This window comes from Lycorma delicatula, chromosome 9, assembly GCF_047948215.1.
Source record: "Lycorma delicatula isolate Av1 chromosome 9, ASM4794821v1, whole genome shotgun sequence".
NCBI lineage: Eukaryota > Metazoa > Arthropoda > Insecta > Hemiptera > Fulgoridae > Lycorma > Lycorma delicatula.
The window spans coordinates 34,667,882-34,695,232 of NC_134463.1; the positions used below are offsets into that span (position 1 = coordinate 34,667,882).

At 28.7% G+C, this 27,351-nt stretch overlaps 2 long non-coding RNA genes and 1 other non-coding gene across 6 annotated transcripts in view; 2 read left to right on the top strand and 1 right to left on the bottom strand.

Moving 5' to 3' along the window:
• LOC142329661 (uncharacterized) overlaps positions 1-27,351 on the bottom strand; it is a 145,038-nt gene that overhangs the window by 60,061 nt on the left and 57,626 nt on the right. The window lies entirely within an intron of this gene.
• Positions 6,706-6,778, top strand: TRNAV-UAC (transfer RNA valine (anticodon UAC)). The gene has a single exon. It is a non-coding gene; the product is annotated as a tRNA-Val (tRNA).
• Positions 15,240-26,181, top strand: LOC142330767 (uncharacterized). The gene is made up of 3 exons (XR_012757828.1): positions 15,240-15,399; positions 17,465-18,041; positions 26,013-26,181. It is a non-coding gene; the product is annotated as an uncharacterized LOC142330767 (long non-coding RNA).

The following is a 27,351-nucleotide window of genomic DNA, read 5'->3' on the forward strand; positions in this document are numbered from 1 at the left end:
GTAAAATTTTGCTGATTCCGGGAACTGACAAATCGTACAACGATCAACATAACCTAACCATACAAAAACAAAGCTCGCTTCGTTCGCACACCTCATCTAATTAAACTTAAATATACTAATTATATACAACTTTTTATTTTTATTAAAATTATTTTACAACTCGTTTATTTCATTATTGGAAAAGATTAAGCCGTGCAGTCCTGTAAAAAGGTCCAGAAATCGTAAGAACAATTAATTTAAATAATTACGTGTGCAAGAAAAACCTTAGTTAAAAAAAAAAATACATTTCCAATAAAAGATTTTCAGTTTTACTTCAAGTAAAAGTATTCTCACATACATTCTATGTGAGGTTGTTCCGATTAAAATGTAATACACTCAACTTCGGTGAGTGTAGTATAAAGAAAGAAAATAAATAAATATAAATGTGCTGTAAAATAATAAGATTTTCTAATAGAAAAAGAAAGAATTTCTATTTAATCTTTTTGCTGAACCTTTTTTCAGTCTTCTCTGCTACCATTTTATTAATTATTTATGAAAAATAACAGTTTAAAGAATTATAATATTTGAACTATTTATAAGATAAATATGTTTGTTTAATTTTATATAATTTCAAAACAATAATATACTTTACTTAATACCTTACATTATTTTTACTTTCTTGTAAAAGAAATATTGTGATCGCGAAAAATTTCGGTTTTCAGATTTCAACTGAAATATCCAGTTTGACCATCCCTGAACCTATTTTGATTAGTTTCTATGCGACATCTGTAGGTACGAAATTTTGGATTTAGGATTGTTTTAACATCTAGTTGTGCACCTTCGTTTTTGATTGCAATCAACTGGAACAAAAGTGTCCAAAAAAGCCCAAAATTCCAAAAAGTTTGATTTTGATTTTTTCTTAACTGCATTAATAAGTCCTCATTGATAGCTTTTCAATGAAATACCATAAGTCGTATTATTATACTTATTTCCATTGGTTCCAGAGTTATAGCCAAATAAAATTTTAATTATTGAAGTATTTCGATCTTACAAAAATGTTAAATACTACGTATTTTTAATTTTGAACTTACATGGGGAAGGCATATCGGTTTGAATTCGACTTCCTTTTCCTTTTTAACTTTTTTTTTAACTTTCCTTTTTTTTAACTTTTTTTCATTTAATTTTAATACACATTGATCTAATAATTATTAACCTGTGAAGTTATTAGTGAAATAAAATTTTATGTACTTTTAAAAATGTGTATAAGTAATTTAATAGAACTACAAGGAAGTCACGTGGTGTCCACATCAGATTTTTTTTAACAAACTTAAATGTTGTTTTTTGTTGTGGATCAAAAATTTGAATCTAAGAAAAATTAATCCATTTTTCAAGAAAAGTTTGATGTTATGATTATCTTACTACATGGCATATAATTTTTTTTTAATATATTATTTTGAAAATTTTGTTTACTTACTCAATCTTTAAAAATTGTTTAATATGTTTTTGGATATATCATTGCGTATTTTATTGTCTCAGATAAATAATCTGTGAATCTTTCATCTAATATATTTATATCCAATTCTAAAATATATAACCTAATATTAATCGTAATTCTGTGGATATATTAAGTACATGGATGTATTTGTTAATTAAACAGTAGAAATAGAATTTATTTGTTAGAATGAGAGAAAATGAGCGAACTTAGGCGGAATAAAGAGAACTGGTAGAAAACCTTGGGTTTCAGACGATATATTACAGCTGATGGATGAACGTAGAAAATATAAGAATGCTAGTGATGAAGAAAGTAAAAGGAACTATCGGCAATTAAGAAATGCTATAAACAGGAAGTGCAAACTGGCGAAAGAAGAGTGGATTAAAGAAAAGTGTTCAGAAGTGGAAAGAGAAATGAACATTGGTAAAATAGACGGAGCATACAGGAAAGTTAAGGAAAATTTTGGGGTACATAAATTAAAATCTTATAATGTGTTAAACAAAGATGGTACACCTATATATAATACGAAAGGTAAAGTCGATAGATGGGTGGAATATATTGAAGAGTTATACGGAGGAAATGAATTAGAAAATGGTTTTATAGAGGAAGAAGAGGAAGTTGAGGAGGATGAAATGGGAGAAACAATACTGAGATCTGAATTTAAGAGAGCATTAAAAGATTTAAATGGCAGAAAGGCTCCTGGAATAGACGGAATACCTGTAGAATTACTGCGCAGTGCAGGGGAGGAGGCGATTGATAGATTATACAAACTGGTGTGTAATATTTATGAAAAAGGGGAATTTCCGTCAGACTTCAAAAAAAGTGTTATAGTAATGATACCAAAGAAATCAGGGGCAGATAAGTGTGAAGAATACAGAACAATTAGTTTAACTAGTCATGCATCAAAAATCTTAACTAGAATTCTATACAGAAGAATTGAGAGGAGAGTGGAGGAAGTGTTAGGAGAAGACCAATTTGGTTTCAGGAAAAGTATAGGGACAAGGGAAGCAATTTTAGGCCTCAGATTAATAGTAGAAGGAAGATTAAAGAAAAACAAACCAACATACTTGGCGTTTATAGACCTAGAAAAGGCATTCGATAACGTAAACTGGAATAAAATGTTCAGCATTTTAAAAAAATTGGGGTTCAAATACAGAGATAGAAGAACAATTGCTAACATGTACAGGAACCAAACAGCAACAGTAGCAATTGAAGAACATAAGAAAGAAGCCATAATAAGAAAGGGAGTCCGACAAGGATGTTCCCTATCTCCGTTACTTTTTAATCTTTACATGGAACTAGCAGTTAATGATGTTAAAGAACAATTTAGATTCGGAGTAACAGTACAAGGTGAAAAGATAAAGATGCTACGATTTGCTGATGATATAGTAATTCTAGCCGAGAATAAAAAGGATTTAGAAGAAACAATGAACGGCATAGATGAAGTCCTACGCAAGAACTATCGCATGAAAATAAACAAGAACAAAACAAAAGTAATGAAATGTAGTAGAAATAACAAAGATGGACCGCTGAATGTGAAAATAGGAGGAGAAAAGATTATGGAGGTAGAAGAATTTTGTTATTTGGGAAGTAGAATTACTAAAGATGGACGAAGCAGGAGCGATATAAAATGCCGAATAGCACAAGCTAAACGAGCCTTCAGTAAGAAATGTAAGTTGTTTACATCAAAAATTAATTTAAATGTCAGGAAAAGATTTTTGAAAGTGTATGTTTGGAGTGTCGCTTTATATGGAAGTGAAACTTGGACGATCGGAGTATCTGAGAAGAAAAGGTTAGAAGCTTTTGAAATGTGGTGCTATAGGAGAATGTTAAAAATCAGATGGGTGGATAAAGTGACAAATGAGGAGGTATTGCGGCGAATAGATGAAGAAAGAAGCATTTGGAAAAATATAGTGAAAAGAAGATACAGACTTATAGGCCACATACTAAGGCATCCTGGAATAGTCGCTTTAATATTGGAAGGATAGGTAGAAGGGAAAAATTGTGTAGGCAGGCCACGTTTGGAATATGTAAAACAAATTGTTAGGGATGTAGGATGTAGAGGGTATATTGAAATGAAACGACTAGCACTAGATAGGGAATCTTGGAGAGCTGCATCAAACCAGTCAAATGACTGAAGACAAAAAAAAAAAAAGAATGAGAGATATAAAATTATGCTATACTTAAATTCCTTAGCGATTTAAAATTTCTTTAATAATATAAAGGAGGTTTACTAAAATAAAACATTTATAATATAAAAATTATAATCTTTAATGAGAAAAAGATTTGGAATTTGGTCTTTAATGTTTCGGAAGATGGTCTTCCTTCGCCGTGATTATATTTTAGGCCATTCGAAATTTTGAAAATATGCCAAGAGAATTTGGAAAATATTTCAATTTAATAACTTCTGGATGGATTGATCTTTAGGTATATGTATTACGTAAGATATCTATATATATAAAAATGTTAAGTTCATTTGTGTACGTAACAAAAACTCAGAATGTTCTGCACCGATTGAGCTCAAATTTTAGCACGATATATAACCCGCATCAAAGATTGTTTTCATCTATTTTTAATAAATCTATTTATCTATTTTTAATTTGTACATTTTTAATTTAGAAATGTAAACAAAGGAAAACCAATCAGATCAATGCAAAATGGCCGCTGTCAAACACAACGACCAAATTTCTTTGAATTATATTTAACAGCTAAAACATCTGTATTTTATTAAAAAAAAGAAAAAAACACCAAAACAAAAAGAAAATCCACCAAGAAGGATGACTTACAGTAAATAAGTTAAAACACCCAACTTTCTTATAGTCCAGATAGACTTAAGACTATGCAAACAAAAAAAGTCGAACCAAATACACAGAAACTAATATCCCTATATAATGACCAAAAAATCCTTTGTTAGGTTAAATATTCACTTTTGTCTGAATTTACGGAAGGCATTTACAACGAAGCATTGATAAATATTGAAGACAAGTGCTTAGCTAATGCAAATAAAGTTCTTAGTCAATTGGGAATGCCAGCACCCACCCGAGCTGCGATTGCTTCATTTGATGTGCATTTACACCGTGAACAGAGTTACAACATTGGTGATCTTCAGTCATATATCCAATCAAACATTCCCAAATTAACGCGGGAACATAAAGGCATTTATGATCGCATAATGCAAATGATAAATGACGGAGTTGGGAGGACCGTCTTCTTGGATGCGCCAGGAGGAACTGGGAAAACATTCCTCATTAGATTGATTCTAGCAACGGTTCGATCAAAAAATAACATAGCCTTAGCTCTTGCTTCGTCTGGAATAGCTGCGACATTGTTACCAGATGGAAGTACTGCGCATTCAGCTCTGAAGTTGCCATTAAACATGCAAATCATCGAGACTCCCACGTGCAATATTTCCAAAGCATTCTGTATGGGAAAAGTATTACAAAAATGTAAACTCATTGTTTGGGATGAATGCACGATGGCACATAAAAAATCGCTTAAAGCTCTTGATCGATCGTTACGAGATTTGCGTGGAAACGTTCAACCATTCGGGAATGCTTTGCTATTGCTCGCAGGAGATTTTAGGCAAACATTGCCTGAAATTTCTCGATCGACACCAGCAGACGAAATAAATGCTTGCCTGAAATATTCAACACTGTGGCGACACGTAACGTACATTTCAGTTGACTACGAATATGCGTGTCCAGTTAATTATCCAACGGAATTTTTAAACTCACTTGATCTGCCAGGGATGCCACCACACATATTAAAATTGAAAATAGGTGTGCCAATTATCCTGTTGCGGAATATTAATCAGCCAAAACTCTGCAACGGCACGCGACTTGCAGTTAAGAAATTGATGAAAACGTAGTGGAAGCAACGATTTTAACTGGGCCTTTCACAGGTGAAGATGTCCTCATTCTTCGAATACCCATAATCCCGACCGATACACCGTTTTAATTTAAAAGATTGCAATTCCCAATTCGATTGGCATTTGCAATCACAATCAATAAAGCTCAAGGTCAATCTTTAGAATTGTGTGGTTTATATTTAGATGCGGATTGCTTCTCGCATGGACTACTGTATGTTGCGTGTTCCCGAGTCGACAAGCCAGATAGCCTTTATATCTACGCAGACAGTGGAAAAACAAAAAAATATTGTACATCCACAAGTATTGCAAAATTAAACTTCTATGAAACGTATGTTTTGTTTTGTTTCTCATTTCTCATCCATGCAACCACAATGTGCCACAGCGAAGCGTGGCAGGGTACATGCTAGTAAATTAATAATTTCTAGATTTCGAACACGTCAGACAATCTAGGTTAAAAAATTGGAGAGCGAATACGCAAGCAGTATTGTATACAAATTATTTTAACGTATTTTTTTATTTATATTATTTATTTATTTATTATTATTGGATTTTTTTATTTTACTGGATTTAAAAAATATATATTTTTTTAAATCCAGTAAAAAACTATTAAAATACATTAAGTTGAGATCAAATGGAAGTTAAAAAAAAAATTATCAGCAATAATGCTAAACAACTGTCTTGATGCTAGAATAGAGCGTAAAATTTCAGAATTCTCCAACTACCCACTCCCTTAAGCGGTAATAAAAGTTGAAAATTATTGTTTCAAAGAAAATATTATTGTCTCAAATTAAACCATGATATGTTATATTATATTTTACTTTCCCGGCTCTAGCGATATATGCTGCTATAGACAATTAAACTTGTAATCGCTAATTTTGATCATACATTATGTTTACAAGAATATTGAATCTGAATCTAAAATTTATTTTGATTTTATAAATTGGGAAAATATTAACTAAATATTATTCCCATCCTATCAAAAAATTTATTATCAATATTAATTTTCCAATTTAAAATCGACCTTTCATCCGGAGGTCCCGGGTTCGAATCCCGGTCAGACATAGCATTTTTACACGCTACAAAAATTGTTATTCATCTCATTCTCTGAAACAAACCTAACGGTTCCAGAAGTTAAAAAAAAAATATGTGGTTGTGGCTGCAGCGGAAGTGAATGCACCTATAAATTATGAAATGCTGTTAATGAATTCTAAAGATAACTGTCAATTTTCTTAAAATTCAGTGCAGACGGTGTAATGGCGATGGGGATGACTCTGCTCTGACTTTTTTATCAGCGTTTTATTACTGTAATTTTTCGGTTTCTTTGTTATTCTCTCCATATACTACCTGCACATTCGTCCGGCATGTGGGTTCCGTGGTGTAGTGGTTATCACATCTGCTTTACACGCAGAAGGTCGCCAGTTCGATCCTGGCCGGAATCACTTTTTTTATTAAATATTTTATTTTAATTTTTATTATTGCACAATAAAAATATACATGAATTAACAAATAATTCCTTTCAAAAAAATTTTTTTAATGCTTTTTATTTACAGTTGCATCAACAATTGTAGTCATTAGATATTACAATTACAATCATTGGAATCTATGAAGCCGTTATGGTTGAAAAACCCTTTGGTTTATTTAAAATAAAGGTCTATTTCACTTTAAGGTTGTATTTTTTTTAATGAGCCAGCGCCCTTATACCAATAGATGGCGTGAAAAACAGGCTGCTGCTCGCGTTATTTTGGAGTGTTTTTTAAATTTCTGCAACGTTTTTCTGCGGCATATTAAGAGCTACAACGTTTTCATATCTTAAACTTTAACACTTTACAGACAAAAAATTTTAATTCGAAATACTTTTTCACTCAACTTTGTCAATTGATTGTCCAAACTCATGAAAACGAATCAAAGATTTTCAAAAAATGATAACTGCCGGAAAATGCTTTCGAATAATAGGATATTTGCTTTTTTTTCAAAAATGTGAAATAAATGGGTTTAACTCAGAATATCTCTGCCAAATATCAACATTTTTCTGTGAGATTTTTATGGTATAATCTTGAAGCGATTGTTCGAAAATCAAGATCCGACCGAAATTTACAAAGCATTTTCCGGAAGTTATAATTTTTTGACAATCTTTGATTCGTTTTCATGAGTTTGCACAATCAATTGCAAAATTTGAGTGAAAAAGTTTTTCGAATTTAAATTTTTATCTTTAAAGTACTGTGTTTAAGATATGAAAACGTTGTAGCTCCTAATATGCCACAGAAAAACGTTACAGAAATTTTAAAAAATCCCAAAATAGCGCGAGCAGCACCCTGTTTTTCGCGCCATCTACTGGTACAAGGGCGCTGGCTCATTAAAAAAAATACAACCTTAAAATGAAATAGACCTTTATTTCAAACAAACCCGTTATGGGTTTTTCAACCATAACGGCTTTATCGATTACACTTAAGTAACGTAAGAAATGCAAATAGGAAATGACTTTGGAAATCGATTTTAGATTAAAGATTCAGTAAACAATATGAGAAATCGATTTTCAGTGTACGTAGAGATTCCGGAGATATTTCACTAGTATGTACCGAATGTAGTAATGTTTCGTCATGTAATAATTAATATTCCGTTGTACGTTTCCCTTATAGCAAAATATGTTAATTAAATCTCTTGCGTTTTGCTCTGTTTAATGATATGAAAGGAAAACTAATAAATGTGAAATCTTGTACTACCTTATACAGTTACCTGTAGTGGTACAGACTGAAAATTATGCCGTCTGACAATTTAGTACCCGTTTTTACGAATAATTTTTACAATAATTTTCTACTTTAACAATTTTAATCATATCGCAGCAGTTTATTTCAATGAATAGAAAATTATTCGATAAAACTCATATTTAAGAAGCTATTAATAATTAAAACATTTTAATGGAAACCGTTTTGGAATAATCAAAGATAAAATTTTCAAATCTATTTATTTTTAGAAGGTATTGATATATACATGTATAGCACCAAATTTCATTAAAATATATTAATTTGTTTTTAAGACAAATTTTTATTGAAAAAAATCAAAATGGCAAACAGAAGGAAAGTAAAGCAAGATAGGGCATTTATGAAGTGTTTCGTTTATTTGTATTTTCTAAATCAGACTCTTAATTTTGGCCGAGTTTGTTCCTTAAGTTTGGTTTATTTTGAATTAATGAATTAGTTCCTTAATTTATCCTTCCCTAGATATCCCGTCAAAGAAAAAAAAATAAAGAAGTATAGGTATCTTGATGTCCCCTTGTCGAACGGGGTCGAAAATCAGGCTAAAACTGGTATATATATCCAAATATTTGTGCCAAATTTAAACTTTAATAATAAACGGGTTTTCAAGGGATGAAGTGAAAATAGTTTACAAATAATTTTGAATATCCTCACATCTACAAAATCCAGTTAACGTAAACATTTTAAATAGTTTAGAAAGCAGTTTCATCGTCTTAAAGCTTATAACATTATACAAATATTCGTAATGGACAAATTTTTGGGCTATTTTCGAAGAATTTATCTTGAGCCAGCCGAGAGCTATTAATCAAAATACATATCAATATATATACATACTGCTTCAGAAATTTGTATGATTTTTTTACATTTTTGGGGGCCGTGAAAAGTCAATTTCTCTCTGTATTTTTGACTAAACTTAATACATTCTTCGTTCAGTAAGATCAACCAAGATTCAATCTATATTAAAACCTACAAGTTATTCACATTTATTCTAATCTAGCCACAAGGACCGTATGTATAGAGTAAACATCGTTATTCTCAAAGAAAGTAATTTTTTAATTCTGTTACTTGTACCTCGTGTGGTTTACATGTGCCCAGAAAGACTGTGGTATATATTGTAAAGAAATAAATTACTGTATTTTTCTACAGGATTCAATAAACTGTCATAAATAAGAAGAAAATTGTCTCCTTTTTAATCAATATCTATATACATTGTCTCAATAAGTAAAAGTTTTTAAATTACAATAATATAAAGATTAGTAGCTTTTGAAATGTGGTGCTATAGGAGAATGTTAAAAATCAGATGGGTGGATAAAGTGACAAATGAAGAGGTATTGCGGCAAATAGATGAAGAAAGAAGCATTTGGAAAAATATAGTGAAAAGAAGAGACAGACTTATAGGCCACATACTAAGGCATCCTGGAATAGTCGCTTTAATATTGGAAGGATAGGTAGAAGGGAAAAATTGTGTAGGCAGGCCACGTTTGGAATATGTAAAACAAATTGTTAGGGATGTAGGATGTAGAGGGTATACTGAAATGAAACGACTAGCACTAGATAGAGAATCTTGGAGAGCTGCATCAAACCGGTCAAATGACTGAAGACAAAAAAAAAATAATATAAAAAGATTTAATAGTTTGTTGATAGTTTTTATAGAACGAATTAAAATAACGGTTTTATCAAAATACGTTACAGACGCTAAAACTCTTTATTATTTTAATTAGTTAACAACAAAGTAATATTTTATTATAAGAATTAAGTAAACTATTCCAGAAATAGTTGTTCATTCAATTAATTTAAAGTTAAAACAGATTAAAATATTATTAAATTTATAACACATTGATTTTTACTTTTGTTTCAGATTTATTTGACTGAACAATCATGAATATATTACAAATAAAATGATTTTTGGACACAGAATGGCACCGCTTCATCGATAAAAAAAATAATAAAAAAAAAAACTATATATATAGTTCAATTGTTAATTCTCATTCTTTTTGGCAATAAATTTCAAAATATTTCAGTGTATCAAATATTATTATTGTTTTTTATTTTATAAAAAGTATTAATTATAATATTATCTTTACATGTAACGAAATTTTATAAGGGTTTTTGTCAATATAATATGTATTTTTCGTTTACGTAATTGTTCAAAGGGCAGTTAAAATGTTTAGTTTGCATTAACACAGTGAGCACATTGTTAGATAATACAATAAATTATTTATAATCATTAAAAAAAAGTATATCTATTTGACAAAAGAAGTCAATTTTTAATCTTTTTTTTTTGTTTAATCTTCAGGACGTCCGGGTTCGAATCCCGGTCAGGCATGGAATTTGCACACGCTACAAATCATCCATTTCATCCTCTGAGGCAATACCAAACGGTGGTCGCGAAGGTTAGAAAAAGAACCCTTGAATCTAACAACCGTAAAATGATCAAAGTAAATACCAACAAAATTTAGTTAATTAATTTACAAGCTTAATACATTTTTAACTCAACTCTTGTAAATTATGCTTACATATTTAACTGAATGAAATTTATATCTCAATACAGTTTAAATGTTTTTTTATCACAAGCTTTTGCTAGTAAATTCTAACGAAAATATATATAACCATTAAGAAAAATAATTGGCAACAATATTGTTGAATTTCTTAGCATTTGAAAAGAGTTTATACTGTTAATACTTTTTTCTGTGATTAAATTTAAGAGTAGTCTTTAAAATTTGTTTTTTATTTTCTTATTATCAAATTTTCAAAGTTACCCAGTTTTATAAATATAAATATAAAATGTAATTTCTGTACTCGATGATAATTAATTTTTTTTTTTTAATATTAATTTTGAAATAGAAATCATTGCTGCCGAATGTAGACGGAAGCAATGAAAAAAAATTTGGATTTACTGAATAATTAAAAAGTTCTTCCATTTTGATAAAATATAATTTTAAAAACTATAATAAAATATTAGTATATAAAGATTATATATGTACGGTTACGGAGGAGGTCGATATCCATCCTTACAAACGATTAAAATAAAATAAACTTTTTAAAGAATAATCAATTCTTTAAATTTCGAATTAAAAAGGTTTATTAAAGTATTATTGTTATTAAAATAAAAAAAAACACCGACAATTGCTTGTACACATAAACCAAGAATAAGTATGAAAAACGAACATAATCTAAAATAATTAAATTAGTTTTTGATTCTTTTTTTATTTGCATTTCATTTTCTTATAAATCATAACAGAATGAAGAGCATTCAAGTCAACATGTCATATATCCTAGATAGACACCCGAATACAACATAAAATTTAGAAGTAATATTAAATTTCATATCGCTTACTAATTAATGTATCACGAATAAAGACTGTAAGTAAAGAAAGAAAAACTTGTTTTAACTATTTTTTGTTCCTTTTTCATACTTAGTCTAAGTAGGTGCGTGCAATCAGTAATCGTGTTTTTCTTTTTGTTTTTACTTCCTTGTACGAAGTAAAGTAAATACTCTGATCGCTAAAAAATTCAGTTTTCAGATTTCAACAGAAATATCCATTATAACCATCCCTGAATCCATTTTGGCTAATTTCAGCGTGACTTCTGTACATACGTACTTATGAATCTCGCATAACTCTAAACGATTAGCCGTAGAATGTTAAAATTTTGGATTTAGGACTGTTGCAACATCTAGTTGTGTACCTCCCCTTTTGATTACAATCGACTTGACCAAAAATGTACAAAAAAGCCCAAATCCCAAAAAATTTGGATTTTGGACTTTTTCTTAACAGCAGTAATAAAACCCTCATTGAAAGCTTTTCAACGATATAAGTCGTACTTATTTTCATTGATTTCAGCGTTATAGACAAATAAAATTTTTGTAAATGAAATATTTGGATCTTACAAAGAAAAAGCACTTCGGTCCGAATCCTTTCTTTTCTTATTCATCTCAATTTCATCTCTTTTATTTTAAATATTTTTATTTTAAATTTAAATATATTGATTAATTAATAATTATTAATTAGTGATTGTAAAAATATTTTTACAATAAATAATAATTCAATAATAGCAATAAAAAAGTATGAAAAAATATCAGAAGTTATTAATGAAATAAAATTTTATGTATTTTCATTTAAAAAAATTTGTGTATATGTAATTTAATTGGAGTATAAGGAGTGATGTGGTGTTCACACCAGATTTTATAATAGTTATATTATTTACCACTTTTTATAACATCTTCAATCCATACATTAATGATCTAGATACGATACTGGAATATGTTTATTGTTTTTAAGAAACGTTGAGCTACTTAAATGTAGATCTGTCAGTTAAACCCACCGGGTTAGTCTAGTGGTGAACGCGTCTTCCCAAATCAGCTAATTTAAAAGTCGAGAGTGCCAGCGTTCAAGTCCTAGTAAAGTCAGTTATTTTTACAAGGAATTGAATACTAGATCGTGGATACTGGTGTTCTATGGTGGTTGAGTTTCATTTAACCACAGATCTCAGGAATGGTCGAACTGAGACTGTACAAGACTACACTTCATTAGATTACACATCATCCTCATTCATCCGAGAGAGAGATTCATGACGAGAGGTAGGGATATCGAACAGGTTCAACTAATCGTATAATAATAACAGACAGAGATGTCGCGCACAGGTTATACTTCTGAGCTGTTATATTCCAGCCTGAAGGCGGGCGCTAGCCCCGATGCAATCCTGCTTAGTTTCGTAGAACACATTTTTGTTTATATCTCGAGAACGATAATTTTTTCGAAAAAACCAATAGAGGCGATTAAATGTTTCTTTCTTATCGTTTTACGTAATACCGTTATTAAAAATTAAAAGTAGAGTAATTTTTTAATTTTATCTCCCAGTGTAGCGCTCCCATTTACATAAAACAAATTAAGATAGCCGATGTTAGTTTCAGACCGAAGATCGGCTACTATTCAAAAGTTAGTTTAATTAGTTACATCAGTGAAGGTACAGAATAGAACAAACAAACTATGTAACTGTTAAATACATTACCATTTCTTCTATGGACCTAAACGTGTAAAAATAATCGTTTGTGAATAAAATAACATAAAGAAACCTTTTTAATCAAAATAAGAAAAGGAATGTATAGATAAATGATTTAAAAAAACTGCTGCGTAGTATAAGGTAAGACTCTCTAGAATGAAAACATATATATTAATTTTCTTCACACCAAGATTTTCAGTTAATTTTCATTGATATTTTTATAAGAAAATACTTTAGACTAGCTGGTGGTGGCTCCGTCCCTTGGATCTCCGGGGTTTTCAGAGATCACCGGGCCTAACACAGGGTCAGAGAGCTTTATTAGCTCATTATTCTCGTCTGGCCAGATGGCTACGCCCCTTTTATCTCCGTATTCGTTAACCTGTAGTTGTGAGAATAATACTGAAAAATCACAATTATGTTATTCAGGCTTTAGAGAAACAAAAAAAAGAAATTAAATTACAAAAGGAAGAATATTAGTAACTCTGGTAACTAAAGTACACTCGTCAAAAGACGAGGAAAACTCCACGACCTACTTCAGTTGCCATGGTGACAGAAATATAATAATGAACTAATAGGATTAATTATTTTTTCTTTAATGAATATCTTTCATTCACAACTTCACCCCGAGAGGGCTAGGATCTCGATGTATGGTTTAAAACCTTCCCATTAAACATACAGACAAACTTTGGCTTAAAACAGACAAATTTTCACGTTTACATATAAGATTTTAGATTGGCATTAGGCTCTACATAAGCAGTACTTAATCAATGACATAAAAACAAATTAAAAATACCATCAAATCGTCTACATCTAAAAAATATCTTAAAACACTCTTCCGCATCACTGAAAGACATAAAAAAAGAAGTTTAAAAATCTTAAAATATATAAAATCGTATACAGTTTTCCGAAAGAAAACGGAATTTTGATTAATTTAACTTGTTTTTAATATTTTAATACTTTTTTAATTTTGTTTAGTATTGTCCAACTTGTAGCATCATAAAGAACTACGATTACCATATTTTATTATTAAAATTAATTTTAAACCAATGTAAATAAAAAACAAAAATTAACTACTATTATTGATTATAAACATTTTTATCTATTGAAAACTATTATTTCAATTTCATCATTCGAAAAAAATAAAAATTAATACCCAATTATAATATTAATTAAAAAAAAAACAAAAAAACATAATAATGTGTACTAATATATACAAATTTTGATTATTTATCAACGACGCAGCATATTTTTGAAACTTTACAACGTATCACACTATAAGGTCACATGATTATAACACGCTATTAAGGTCACACGATCTGATTTGTCAGTTTAATATGATACGACATGAATATTTGATATATAAGGTCAGTTTTTGAATAAAATAATTATACTGAAATTTTTTGGTAAGTAATCCAAACATTTAATAATTATGACTAAATAAAATTATTTTTATTTTTTGAATAAAAATTATTTTTAACAAGTTAATTTTTTAATGCTTTACATTAATATTTGAATTTATATAATTAAAGTTATTTAAATATCCATTGTATTCTTTTATTAAATTTAATCTTTATATATAAATTTACGAAAGACTGTTTTGATTTAATAATAATTTTTAAATAAATATATTTTTTTAAATAAATTTATAAATATACTCTATATTTTCTGAAATTTTTTGTTAAGAAATGAATTATAGTAAATTATATAGTAAATTTGTTAAGTTATTTTTTTTTATTTTGGCAATTTTTTTTCAGTTCTAAAATATGATGATTAAATAATATATATTAGTATCCAATCTTTACAATATTTACTTGAAATAAATATTAATATGAGCCAAATAAATTTGTTTGAAGTTGATAAATTTGAATTATATTAGACGATATTATTTTTAGTTAAAAAATTTCTAATTTTGTCATGAGTTTCTAGTTATGAAACTGTGATTTTTGTTTAAAAAAAAATAATATTTATTCTCAAAAAAAAAACCACAATTCTTTTATTAATGTATACCACAGAATTATTTTTGCTTTACACCTTTTAAGATTTTTTCCTTTACATTTTTAGTAAATTACCCAACGATCTATTCGATTTTTTGATTAAATTATTCAAAATTATTTTTTTATATTAACAAAAAATTATATTTTTCTAAATTATCTAAAAAATTATTTCGTTTTCTAAATTTTTTCTTTTAATAAAATTTGATGTGTTCTCTTTTTAAGGTTACGCTTGAAGTAGCAACTACAAACTCAAAACTCAACAATGGGCAAGGAAAGGAATTGCATCAACATCGCCGTTGTCGGCTCACTCTGGTAAGTTTTTCTTTTTATTAGATAAATTCATTTATAATTAAATTATTTAACTTTTTACAAACAAGAATTTATTAAAAAATATAATCATGTAATTCGAGAAGGTATTAATAATGTGCCAAAACCTATATTTATATAAAACTTTAAATATTCAAATCTATTTAAATTATCTACGCGGTTCAAAATTTCGATGGATAACTAACATGATTAAAAAGTATTACAATAAAATCTTCAAAAAAAAAAAATATTCTTTGTGTAATACAATTTACAAGGAAAATTTTTAATCATGTACGTGTGGAAATGTTTGACGTAATACGGGTAAAAAATTACCGAAAATACTGGTATTTTGCTTTGTACAAAACCAGGGAAAGGTCAGAAACATCTATCGGCAGTTTTTAATATATATAATAAATTAAATCAAATTAATATGCTTTATATATTCCAGTTTCAAATTTAATAATGTAATCTTATCAAAACATACAATAATTCTCTTTTTTCAAATTTCTACTTTTTTCTTTCTTGTACGAAGTAAAGGAAGTATTGTGATCGCGAAAAGTTACGATTTTCAGTTTCTACGGAAATATCCATTTTGATCATCCCTGAATCTTCGCTAGTATTGGCCTGACGTCTGTAAGTAAGTATGTATCTCGCATAACACAAAAACGATTAGCCGTACGATGTTGAAATTTTGGATTTAGGACTGTTGTAACATCTAGTTGTGCACTTCTTCTTTTAATTGCAATCGACTGGACCAAACGTGTCCAAAAAAGCCCAAAATCCAAAAAAAGACGGATTTTGGCCTTTTTCTTAACTTCAGTAATAAGCCCTCATTAACAGATTTTCTACGATATATCATAAATGGTAATTATTTTCATTGGTTCCAGAGTTACCGCCAAATTAAATTTTAATTTATGAAATATTTGGATCTTACAAGGAGAAGTCAAATCGGTTCGAATCAGACATCATTTCCTTTTTTCTTTTAACTTTTTTTTTTATTTTTATACATGACTTATTAATAATATTAACAGATGATTGTAAAAAAAGTTTTACAATAAATACTAATTAAATAATAACAATAAAAAAATTAAAATATGAAAAAATATTAGAAGTTATTAATGAAATAAAATTTTATGCAGTTTTCATTTTAAAAAAACTTTAATGTAGACAACACATGACTTCCTTGTACGCCTATTAAATTACATATTCACTTTTTTTTTTAAATGAAAAGTACGTAAAATTTTATTTCATTAAAAAATTCTGATATTTTTTTATATTGTCTTTTTTTTATTATTGAATTATTATTCGTGGTAAATTTTGTTTTACAATGGGAGATTACTAATTATTATTAATAATCAATATATTTAAATTTAAAAAAAAACTGTTAAAAAAAGGAGATAAAGTCTGATTCGAACCGATGTGCCTTCCCTAAGATCCAAATATTTCATTAATTAAAATTTCAGTTGGCTTTATCTCTGGAACCAATGAAAAAATAAGTACCTCTTTCTACATATATAGTTATAGGAAATATCGTTGAAAAGCTCTTAATGAGGGCTTATTACTATAGTTAAGGAAAAGTTCAAAATTCTATATATTATTTTGCATTTTGGGCTTTTTTTGATACTTTTAGTTCAGTCGATTGCAATCAAAAGAGGGGGTGCACAACTATATCTTACTATATTCCGAAATCCAAAATTTCAACATCCTACAGCTAATCGTTTTTTACTTATGCGAGATACGTATATATACATACGTACGTACAGACGTCACGCCTAAACTTGTCAAAATGGATGCAGAGATGGTCAAAATGGATATTTCGTTGAAATATGGAAACCGAAATTTTTCGCGATCACAGTATTTCTTTTAGTTCATTCAAGAAAGTAAAAATGTGTATATGTAATTTAATAGGCGTACACATAAACAGAATTTTTTAATATATTTAAACAGTTATTAATAATATATTTATAATATATAATAAAGACCGAAAAATAGTTATTTCTTAGTACATATATTTACAAGATTATTAATACAAATTTAAAACTATATTTATTCTTCTTTTTTTTTGTTACAGATTTATCTGGCTTGAAATTATGGATCGTTAAAAAATTATTTTTGGACACGGAATGATTGGCTTCAACGATTAAAAAATAAAAAAAAAAAATTTTAACTTATATCACATGTAAATTTATTATTATTAGTTTTGCAATAAATTTCAAAATTTCACAGGTTTTCATTTAAAACAGTGTTCTTTCTTTTTATATTAACTACCTTGTAAAGATATTCTTCAAATTTAATATAATAACCTGACAAAAATAAATGTATTATAATACATGAAAGGAAAATACACGTAATAAATGCAATAGGGAAGTGTAATGAAAAATATATCCATCGATTTGAAACGTAAACAATGTACATAAAGGTATTGTTCATGTGACAAATCTATCAGTCGATTTCTGTTTCAATGACTGCTTATACTAATTGTTTAGTATTTGCACTACAAATAAGAAGAATACATGAAAACAAGTGTATAACTGCATAAGTTAACAATTCTGAACATCTTTAATAATGATAAAAATGAAGGCTGTTCATGAATGTTATAATCTGATGCTACCATATAAATTCTTCATTACCGTTGGATAAGTTAAAAGGTAGTACGCAGAATACAAATGCATCTACGAACGGATAATTATTCAATAATATTAGTTTAATTAACTTAATAACAATTATTTAACCTTTTCAGTTCATGTAGCCATTAAACTGGCTATATGCGGCGTCAGTTTTAAAACGCTGTTACAAAATCATTTTATATGGGATCTAAGTCGGGTATTTCTTTTATATTCACAAAGGAATCAGTTTTATTATACAATTTGAACGATGTTTATACGATGTAAAATGTTTTATTTAGACTAGAAAGAATATGACCATTTTTTTCTCAGAAATGTGCTTGTGCTTGTGCTTGTGCTTGTGCTTGTGCTTGTGCGTGTGCGCGCGCGCGCGCGCGCGCGCGCGCGTGTGTGTGTGTGTGTGTGTGTGTGTGTGTGTGTGACTTGTGTATTATGATTGCTATGAGGGTTACGAATTTATTTGTTATTTACAAAAATAGCTTATCTTACTAGCAATGTAAAGAAAGACATAATAAATTATGATATACGGCATACAAAAAAAAGAAGGTATTTGTGGTCATAAATACGTCACTTTTACTTGAGGTCTATAAATATATTTTCTGACAAATAGTATCGGTAAACATGTAACACATAACTTTTTTCTTTTTCCTGTTTAGCCTCCGGTAACTACCGTTTAGATAATTCTTCAGAGGATGAATGAGGATGATATGTATGAGTGTAAATGAAGTGTAGCTTGTACATTTTCAGTTCGACCATTCCTGAGATGTGTGGTTAATTGAAACCCAACCACCAAAGAACACCGGTATCCACGATCTAGTATTCAAATCCATGTAAAAATATCTGGCTTTACTAGGACTTGAATGAACGCTGTAACTCTCGACTTCCAAATCAGCAGATTTAGGAAGACGCGTTAACCACTAGACCAACCCGGTGGGTTATGTAACGATGGGTTATGGGTTATAGGTTAACGGTGGATTATGTAACCCGGTGGGTTTTTTTGTCGATCTGAATAGCCTTTTAAGTGATGGGAATTTTTATAAAACGTAGTTTTCTGAATCGCTTTCACTTTGTTACTAATCTGTGATTTATGACACGGGTTTTTCATCATATTTTGCCTAATTTTCAACCGATTTGCTTGAAACTATGTTTCATAAACACAAAGCAAAAAAAAATTCGCTAATAAAAGACGCGGTAGAAATGCGCAAAAATCTTTCTTTTTTTTTTTTTTGTTTAACCTTCAAGACGGCCGGGTTCGAATCCCTGTCAGGCATAGCAGTTTGCACACGCTACAAATCATCCATTTCATCCTCTGAGGCAATACCTAACGGTGGTCCCGAAGGTTAGAAAAAGAACCCTTGAATCTAACAACCGTAAAATGATCAAAGTAAATACCAACAAAATTTAGTTAATTAATTTACAAGCGTAATACATTTTTAACTCAACTCTTGTAAATTATGCTTACGAATTTAACTGAATGAAATTTATATCTCAATACAGTTTAAATGGTTTTTTATCACAAGCTTTTGCTAGCACATTCTAACGAAAATATATATAACCATTAAGAAAAATAATTGGCAACGATATTGTTGAATTTCTTAGCATTTGAAAAGAGTTTATAATGTTAATACTTTTTTCTGTGATTAAATTTAAGAGTAGTCTTCAAAATTTGTTTTTTATTTTCTTATTATCAAATTTTCAAAGTTACCCTTGTTTTATAAATATAAATATAAAATGTAATTTCAGTACTCTATGATATTTAATTTTTTTTTTTTTTTAATATTAATTTTGAAATAGAAATCATTGCTGCCGAATGTAGACGGAAGCAATGAAAAAAAATTTGGATATACTGAATGATTAAAAAGTACTTCCATTTTTTTAGAATATAATTTTAAAGACTATAATAAAATTTTAGTATATAAAGCTTATATATGTACGGGTACGGAGGAGGTCGATATCCATCCTTACAAACGATTAAAATAAAATAAACTTTTTAAAGAATAATCAATTCTTTAAATTTCGATTTAAAAAAGTTTATTAAAGTATTATTGTTATTAAAACAAACAAAAAAACCGACAATTGCTTGTACACATAAACCAAGAATAAGTATAAAAAACAAACATAATCTACAATAATTAAATTAGTTTTTGATTCTTTTTATATTTGTGTTTCATTTATTATAAATCTTAACAGAATGAAAGGCATTAAAGTCAACATTTCATATATCCTAGATAGACACCCGAATAAAACATTAAAATTTCGAAGTAATATTAAATTTTATATCGCTTACTAGTTAAATGTATCACGAATAAACACTAAGTAAAGAAAGAAAAACTTGTTTTAACTATTTTTTGTTCCTTTTTCATACTCAGTCTAAGTAGGTGCGTGCAATCAGTAATCGTGTTTTTCTTTTTCTTTTGACTTCCATGTACGAAGTAAAGGAAATACTGTGATCGCGAAAAATTTCAGTTTTCAGATTTCAACAGAAATATCCATTTTAACCATCTCTGAATCTAATTTGACTAGTTTTTGCGTGACGTCTGTACGTACGTACATATGTATCTCACATAACTCTAAAACGATTAGCCGTAGAATGATGAAATTTGGGATTTAGTACAGTTGTAACATCTAATTGTGTACCTCCCCTTTTGATTGCAATCGTCTTGACCAAAAATGTACAAAAAAGACCAAATCCCAAAAAAATTTGGTTTTTGGACTTTTTCTTAGCAGTAATAAACACTCATTGAAAGCTTTTCAAGATATAACATAAGTCGTACTTATTTTCATTGATTTCAGCGTTATAGACAAATAACATTTTAATAAATGAAAAGCACATCGGTCCGAATCCGAGTTCATCTCTTTTATTTTAACTTTTTTTTTTAATTTAAATATATTGATTTATTAATATATATTAATTTCTGATTGTAAAAATATTTTTACAATAAATAATAATTCATTAATACCAATAAAAAAAGTATGAAAAAATATTAGAAGTTATTAATGAAATAAAACTTTTTGTACATTTCATTTTAAAAAATGTGTATATGTAATTTAATAGGAGTATAAGGAAGTGATGTGGAGTCCACACCAGATTTTCTAATAGTTATTCTTTTTAGCCCTTTTATAATAACACCAATCCATACATTAATCATCTATATATGACATGTTTATTGTTTTTGAGAAAGTTTGAGCTACTTAAATATAGATCTGTCAGTTAAACCCACCGGGTTAGTCTAGTGATGAACGCGTCTTTCCAAATCAGCTGATTTGAAAGTCGAGTTCCAGCGTTCAAGTCCTAGTAAAGTGAGTTATTTTTACAAGGAATTGAATACTAGATCGTGGATACCGGTGTTCTTTGGCGGTTGAGTTTCAATTAACCACTCATCTCAGGAATGGTGGAACTGAGACTACAAGACTACACTTCATTTACACTCATACATACCATCCTCATTCATCCTCAACGGTAATTACCGGAGGCTAAACAGGAAAAAGAAAGAAGAAAGATCTGTATGTTAATGAATGATAATATATGTGCGTATTAGGAAAATGTGTACTGGTTCATTAAAATTACTATTTTATTAAACTAAATATTTGACCAGAGGTAGGGATATCGAACAGGTTCAACTAATCGTATAATAATAACAACAGACTGAGATATTGCGCGCAGGTTATATTTCTGAGCTGTTATATTCCAGCGTGAAGGCAGGCGCTAGCCCGCCTTCGCCCGCTTCAATTTTTTGTTTATATCTCAAGAACGATGATTTTTTCGAAAAAATCAATAAAGGCCATTAAATGTTTCTTTCTTATCGTTTTACGTAATACCGTTATTAAAAATTAAAAGTAGTGTAATTTTTAAATTTTATCTCCCAGTGTAGCGCTCCCATTTACATAAAACAAATTAAGATAGCCGATGTAAGTTTCAGACCGAAGATCGGCTACTATTCAAAAGTTACTTTAATTAGTTACATCAGTGAAGGTACAGAATAGAACAAACAAACTATATAACTGTTAAATACATTACCATTTCTTCTATGGACGTAAAGGTGTAAAACTAATCGTTTAGGAAAAATTAACATAAAGAAACCTTCTTTTTAATCAAAATAAGAAAAGGAATGTATAAATAAATGATTTAAAAAAATGCTGCCTAGTATAAGGTAAGACTCTCTAGAATGAAGACATATATATTAATTTTCTTCACACCAAGATTTTCAGTTAATTTTCATTGATATTTTTATAAGAAAATACTTTAGACTAACTGGTGGTGGCTCCGTCCCTTGGATCTCCGGGGTTTTCAGAGATCACCGGGCCTAACACAGGGTCAGAGAGCTTTCTTAGCTCACCATTCTCGTCTGGCCAGATGGCTACGCCCCTTTTATCTCCGTACTATTCGTTAACCTGTAGTTGTGAGAATAATACTGAAAAATCACAATTATGGTATTCAGGCTTTAGAGAAACGAAAAAAAAGAAATTAAATTACAAAAGGAAGAATATTAGTAACTCTGGTAACTAAAGTACACTCGTCAAAAGACGAGGAAAACTCCACGACCTACTTCAGTTGCCATGGTGACAGAAATCTAATAATGAACTAATAGGATTAATTATTTTTTCTTTAATGAATATCTTTCATTAACAATTTCACCCCGAGAGGGCTAGGATCTCGATGTATGGTTTAAAACCTTCCCATTAAACATACAGACAAACTTTGGCTTAAAACAGACAAATGTTCACGTTTACATATAAGATTTTAGATTGACATTAGGCTCTACATAAGCATTACTTAATCAATGACATAAAAACAAATTAAAAATACCATCAAATCGTCTACATCAAAAAAATATGTTAAAACACCCTTCCGCATCACTGAAAGACATAAAAAAAGAAGTTTAAAAATCTTAAAATATAAAAAATCGTATACAGTTTTCCGAAAGAAAACCTAATTTTGATTAATTTAATTTGTTTTTAATATTTTAATACTTTATTACTTTTGTTTAGTATTGTCCAACTTGTAGCATCATAACGAACTAAGTTTATAACTTGTCACGCTCAATTTTTCCGATCTTAAATTTTAAACGAAATATAAGTACATAAATAAAGTAATTCAAAAATTAGACATTAGAATACAGTTAGGAATCTGTTTCTTGAAAAGGAAAGCAGAAATAGAAAAATTTTAAAAGAAAGAAAGAAAGGATAATTCTGAGTAAGACTTGGGACGTAAAAAAGATATAGAAAAAGAAGTAACAAAGAAATTTGTTTGAAAAATTAAAAATAATAATCAAATACAATCAGAAAAAGAATAATAATGTTTTACGAACATTTGATCAAGATGCAGGGGGCAGATTAACTAAGAAAATATTCGAACATTTCAACTCTAATCCCAAAACAGAAAATAAATAGATAAAAGAGGTTAGAAAAAATATATAAGAAATGGCATTAAAAAGGATGATATGAAAAAGGAAAACTATTCGAGAATAGATTAAGAAATTTAAGGGTTTCCATAAATTTCTAGAGGTAGAAAGTAAAAAGAGCAAAAACATCTGCTCGGAAGAAAAAAGAAACAATTTTGAAAAAAAAAGACTAAAGAAGGAATCGCAAAGTTATTTCACAACATTCAAACATGATCAAAATCGGCAATAGAACATAGAAATTTAACTGATTAATAAATAATACCTACAAACCTGGTTATACAGTAGATATGGTGGAAGCACCCGAAAAATATAACCAGGCTAATATTAAATTGGATAAAAGAAAAGCATTTCAGAAATAGTTTTAAAATCTTATTTTTATCAATGAGCCATATCTGAATAAATTAATAAAGTACTACCGTGGAAATTTACCGTAGCTTCTCATTACTATAGTTTTTCAATCATTTTTCATTAAAAAAAAATATTTTCTTTGGAATTTAAACAAACATTGTCGTAAACTGCTGTTTGCCGTGAAATTTACATAACTGGAGAAAATTTTCAAACTTACGATAATCTAAAAAAATAATATTAGGTCAAAGTAATTAATCTTATAAGCAAATCTAAATAGGACTGTTCAACGTCTGTAATTACAATACTTCTTATTAGTTAAAAGTTCAATGCAGGAAAAACCTTCGTAATAAATTAACGAAATTTCTGAATTAATTAATGAGCAGTAAATCTTAAACTGAGAGCGTGTATATTTTTTTTACGCTCTAAATAAATCAACTTATCTCAGAGATTATAATTCTCGCTATTGTGGAATTATTATATTTATGGGTCTTAGGCAATCTAATATACAAAAAGGATGCAATACACTATCATACAAAGAAAACAAAATACGCCTATGATAATTCAACAATCAATAAAGTCACACTACATCCGATCGGAAGAAAAATCGATTACCTATGTGTGATATCTTCCATTATCTTTTCAATCAACTCAAAAATACTTAATAGATGAAGTCAATGTCTTCAGACAGTAGGTTTCAAAGAACAACTGCGCTTATAGAAAATAAATGCTGCTTTATAACTATATGGAAACTTTATGTAAACCAAACGTATGACCAAGAGTCTAACTGTTAAAATTTCTTAGAAACAGTGGTAATGAAGTTGAATAGTGCCCCATTTAAAATCTTGAAATTTTCAATGCGATTTCCAAGACAACGTCAATATCCCGTTATCGGAAGATCAAGAGAACAAAGGCAGGCAATCCTCATACGGCGTTTGTTATTTATTAATATAAATTTTGAATTTCCGTTAACACTTAATTTATTTTAATCTGTTCACTGTACTCAAAATATCAGCTATTAAATGAAAGAAACAAATATTTTTGCGAGCTTATTTAAATAATATGTACGTAATTAAATTAAGTTGTGTAAAAAATTGATGTTATTCACATGTTTGGTAGTTCCAAAATTAATTCAAAATGTTATTTTGTCTAAAGTTTTTTTTATTTACATTTATGTCAGTCATCACAATTTGTTCGTCATAGTGTTTGTAGTAGGTAAAAAAAACGACGTAATCATATTTACTTAAACAAGACATTGTGGTTTACAAGAATGAAATCTTAGCAAAATCTAATATTTTTTGTTAGAAATATTTATTTTTCTCCATAACGGTGGATTTACGACAAAAATTACATTACATTCTTAAACTAAAGAAATTAAATCCTCTTTCTTCCTAGAAGAAAAACTTTAAAAAATTTCCTGCATACTAGTATAAGAGATGTTTCAGAGTTATAATCGGCGGAAATTTTAAAAACTTTTCCAACATGTAAAAATGTATTTTAGGCATAAAGTCCTGTAACTTTTCTTTTTCCCTCTTTCGATTTCTAACGGTTTTTAAAGTGAAAACTTTTTCCAATGCAGTATTTACTTTTTTACTGTTTTTACTTTTTCCAAAATATTTTATTTAACTCAAAATTGCGAAAAATACAAAATGTCCGGTTTGATCCGTTATATATATTAATTTCCCTCGTTTTTAATATTTAGGTGTTAATAATAGCCGAAAGAGTATGAAAATATATAATAAAAACTTCGTTTTTAATACGTATTAGTATTTATAGAATACGATTACCATATTTTATTATTAAAATTAATTTTAAACCAATGTAAATAAAAAACCAAAATTAACTACCATTATTGATTGTAACATTTTTATCTATTGAAAACCATTATTTCAGTTTCATCATTCGAAAAAAATAAAAATTATAAAAAAAATAATAAAAAAACTTGTCAAAATGGATGCAGAGATTGTCAAAATGGATATTTCGTTGAAATTTGGAAACCGAAATATTGCACGATCACAGTATTTCTCTTAGTTCATACAAGAAGGTAAAAATGTGTATATGTAATTTAATAGGCGTACAGACCATCAGATTTTTTAATATATTTAAACAGTTATTAATAACTTAACAGTTATTATAAATTTATAATATATAATAAAGACCGAAAAATAGTTATTTCTTAGTACATATATTTACAAGATTATTAATACAAATTTAAAACTATATTTATTCTTTTTTTTTTTTGTTACAGATTTATCTGGCTTGAAATTATGGATCGTTAAAAAATTATTTTTGGACACGGAATGATTGGCTTCAACGATTAAAAAATACAAAAAAAAAATTTTAACTTATATCACATGTAAATTTACTATTATTAGTTTTGCAATAAATTTCAAAATTTCGCAGGTTTTCATTTAAAACAGTGTTCTTTCTTTTAATATTAACTACCTTATAAAGATATTCTTCAAATTTAATATAATAACCTGACAAAAATAAATGTATTATAATACATGAAAGGAAAATACACGTAATAAATGCAATAGGGAGGTGTAAAGAAAAATACATCCGTCCATTTGAAACGTATACAATATACATAAAGGTATTGTTCATGTGACAAATCTAATCAGTCGATTTCTGTTTCAATGTCTGCTTATACTAATTGTATACGTATTTGCACTACAAATAAGAATACATGAAAACAAGTGTATAACTGCATAAGTTAACAATTCTGAACATCTTTAATAATGAAAAAATATCAGAAGTTATTAATGAAATAAAACTTTTTGTACTTTTCATTTTAAAAAATGTGTATATGAAATTTAATAGGAGTATAAGGAAGTGATGTGGAGTCCACACCAGATTTTCTGATAGTTATTTTTTTTAGCCCTTTATAACATCACCAATCCATACATTAATCATCTAGATATGACATGTTTATTGTTTTTGAGAAGGTTTGAGCTACTTAAATATAGATCTGTCAGTTAAACCCACCGGGTTAGTCTAGCGGTGAACGCGTCTTTCCAAATCAGCTGATTTGAAAGTCGAGTTCCAGCGTTCAAGTCCTAGTAAAGTCAGTTATTTTTACAAGGAATTGAATACTAGATCGTGGATACCGGTGTTCTTTGGCGGTTGAGTTTCAATTAACCACACATCTCAGGAATGGTGGAACTGAGACTACAAGACTACACTTCATGTACACTCATACATATCATCCTCATTCATCCTCTGAAGTATTATCTGAACGGAAATTACTGGAGGGTAAACACGAAATGAAAGATGAAAGATCTGTATGTTAATGAATGATAATATATGTGCGTATTAGGAAAATGTGTACTGGTACATTAAAATTATTATTTTATTAAACGAAATATTTGACGAGAGGCAGGGATATCGAACAGGTTCAACTAATCGTATAATAATAACAGACAGAGATATCGCGCACAGGTTATACTTCTCAACAGTTATATTCCAGGGTGAAGGCGGGCGCTAGCTGCGATGCATTCCTGCTTAGTTTTGTAGAACACATTTTTGTTTATATCTCAAGAACGATGATTTTTTCGAAAAAATCAATAAAGGGCATTAAATGTTTC